Genomic DNA, 3,580 nt, shown 5'->3' with positions numbered 1-3,580 from the left:
AACCCGAATATTCCAGATTAGACCGGATACCCCGGACAGCTCGGAGTATCCGACCTTCACCGGAGTATCCGGCCTCTGAATAATCCATTGCTGAGTTTTAATTTTCAGAAATGTCTATTCACCCCCCCTCTAGGCGACTTTAAGTACATTCAATTGGTATCAGAGCCTAACCTCCTGCAAGGCTTCACCGCTTGGAGGAATTTAATATGTCAACATCCGGAAGCACGAGGAGTCTAAAAGATGATCCATCGAAGAACGACGATGGTAATGGTAAGGGAAAGGAAAGTGAAATACCTTTTAATTATGATCGTTTAAATTCTTCTAGCAATTATATCTCTGTGCCATCCAGACGTGCACCATTTGGAAGATTGTTTGCACAGGTTGTGACTTACCGGATGAAGATCAAGAGCTCACTTCCAATGAAGAGCAAAACATGCACTGTAATGCCCAAGCTACAAGTGTTTTGCTTAGTGGTGAAAAGATTGCTTAGAGATTTTGCTCCTAGAAATCCCACTTTGGTGACACTTTTCCGAGAGAGAAGAGATTACAAAAGGCTCACACCGAGCGATGTGCTCGGGAGGATACTTCCCCATGAGCTCATGGAGTAAGAAGCCAATGAAGTGAAGATTCATGCCAAGCAAAGTTCAACCTACAAGAACAAGGAGGTTGCATTCAAGGAAAGCAAAAGCAAATAAATTTAAGAATCAAGTACAAGTGAAGAAGAAAGCTCCGAAGATGAAGAGATGGCCTTCTTTGTAAAGAGATTCAAGAAATTCATGAGGAAGTGTGGCTATTCCAAATACAAGAGAGACATGTCTAAGAAGAGAACATCTAAGAGGGCATGCTATGAATATGGAGAAATTGGCCATTTCATAGCCGATTGCCCCAACAAGAAGAAGGAAAAAGACAAGGAAGACAACAAGAGCAAGCCATTCAAGAAGGACAAATATAAGACCCACAAGAAGAAATATTCGGGTCAAGCACACATTGGAGAGGAGTGGGATTCAAATTCCGACTCCGACTCCGATGATGAAGGAATTACCACTATTGCCATCCGCGAGCCTACACCAAGAAAATCACTCTTAATTAGTGATGATGATAATGACTCCCCCAAGTACTTCATGACCGGAGAAAAGAGTATGTTCTCATCTTTTGAAGAAGATGGAGGATCACATGAAAACATCGTCTTTGGCGATAATAGAAAAGGAGAGGTAATAGATTTAGGTAAAATTGCCATTTCTAATGATCACTCTATTTTAAATATTTTGTTAATTAAGTCTCTTAATTATAATTTGTTATCCGTGTCACAATTCTGTGAAATGGGTTATAATTGTCTTTTTACTAATGAGGGTGTGATCATCTCTAGAAGGGAAGACATTTCAATAGTTTTCACGGGTAAGTTGAAAGGCAAACTTTATCTTGTTGATTTTTCAACGGATGAACGACGTCTAAAACTTACTTGATTGCTAAGTCTAGCATGGGTTGGCTATGTTATCGCCGACTAGCCCATGTTGGCATGAGGAATTTATCTAAACTTCAAAAGGGCGAGCACATCCTAGGACTAACAAATGTTTCTTTTGAGAAAAATAGAATTTATAGTGCTTGTCAAGCGGAAAAACAAGTCGGAGCACCTCATCCCGCCAAGAATGTGATGACAACTATAAGGCCATTGGAGCTTCTCCACATGGACTTATTTGAGCTGATTGCCTACATAAGTATTGGCGGTAACAAATATGGTTTGGTTATTGTTGATGACTATTCTCGTTTCACTTGGGTATTCTTTTTGCATGACAAAAGTGAAACATAAGCCATATTCAAGAAATTTGTAAGAAGAGCCCAAAATGAGTTTTAAATGAAGATCAAAAGGGTGAGAAACGACAACAAAAGCGAAGCTCGATGGCTTTGGAGTGGCGGAACAGCGAGCACGACCGAGGTGGCGAGTTTGGCGCCAGCGGCGAGCTCGAATCCGGCGAATTGGGTTCGATCTCGATGACTTCTTGGATTGGATCTGCTCGAGGAGAGGTGACCTATATTTATAGGGGCTCGGGAGGACACAGGAAGGCCTAGGACTCAATATTGGTGACAAACTCGGACTTGGACGCGACGACGACGGCTTCTTTGACTTGGACGAAGGTACTAACAAGCGGGCCACACTGGTCAGTGGCAGATGGCGAAAGCGGAGGTCGGGCGGGCGTCTTCGGCAGAGCGCGAGCGCGTGGCTGGGCCAGCTCGGGAGTGCGACGTGGCCCAGGGAAGCGGGGGCGAGCGAGCTGGCACTGAAGGTGGGCCGGAAAGAGGAGGAGGCGGCCCGAGGTAGGGTTTAATCTTTTTTCCTTTTGATTTGATTTTCTAAATTCATTTGAAGTTTGAAATTTGAAGCAAATTCACTCAAACAAAGACTATACCACACAAAGAAAAACCCTACATGTCTAAGGACAGCATGGATGCACATTATTCGAATATTTCCTATGTCAAATTAGAGTTTCTTTATAGAAAATAGGTTTAACCTTCATAAAAAAATTTGGTTTAACTCAAAGTAAAATCTAGCAAATTTTTATGAATTGCCAAAAATGAAAATTAGAGTGTTACAAACCTACCCCCCTTGGAATGAATCTCGCCCTCAAGATTCGGATAGATTGGAGAAAAGATGAGGAAACTCGGTCTTCAGGTCTTCTTCTCTTTCCCACGTCGCCTCATCTTCCGAGTGGTGACTCCATTGCACTTTACACATTAGTATTATTTTGGTTTTGGTCACTCTTTCTGATCTCTCAAGAATCTTTACATGATACTCTGTATAGGAGAGATCTTCTTGAACATCTAGCTCTTCCATTGGCAACTAGGCACTCGAAGACACTTCTTCAACTAAGACACATGAAAGGCATCATGCACATCTGCCATCTGAGGCGGTAACTCAAACTAATAAGCTACTTTCCCTTGACTTTGAATCTTCGAAGACCTCTGAGTGGTGAAACCTTGAGATAGACAAAATCTCCAATTTCAAAAATCAATTCTCTTCGCCTGTTAGCAGCGTAACTTTTCTGCCTTGATTGTGCAATCCTTAGATTCTCTCGAATTATCTGAACTTGCTTCTCTGCATTTCGTAGAACCTCTTGGCCAAAGACTTGACTTTCCTCGGTCTCATTCTAGAATAGCGGTGTTCTACACTTTCTTCCATACAATGCTTCAAACGGAGACATTTGAAGACTGGCCTGATAACTATTGTTGTATGAGAACTCTGCATACGGCAGACTCTTATCCCAACTTTTACCATACCTTAGAGCACAAGCTCTTAACATATCCTCCAATATCTGATTAACTCTCTCAGTTTGACCATCTGTTTGAGGGTGATAGGCGAAACTGAAGTTTAGCTTTGTATCCATAGACTCATGTAGCTTTTGCCAAAACTTGGATGTAAACTGTGTACCTCTATCCGATACAATCTTCTTTGGCACTCCGTGCAAACATACTATTCTTGACATATACAACTCTGCTAGTCTGGCTCCACTGTATGTAGTCTTAACTGGATAAAGTGGGCGACTTTAGTCAATCGATCAACTATGACCCATATTGAATCATATCA

The sequence above is a fragment of the Phragmites australis genome, chromosome 7 (genome assembly GCF_958298935.1).
Source record: "Phragmites australis chromosome 7, lpPhrAust1.1, whole genome shotgun sequence".
Classification (NCBI taxonomy): domain Eukaryota; kingdom Viridiplantae; phylum Streptophyta; class Magnoliopsida; order Poales; family Poaceae; genus Phragmites; species Phragmites australis.
Note: the sequence above shows the minus strand (reverse complement) of the source record.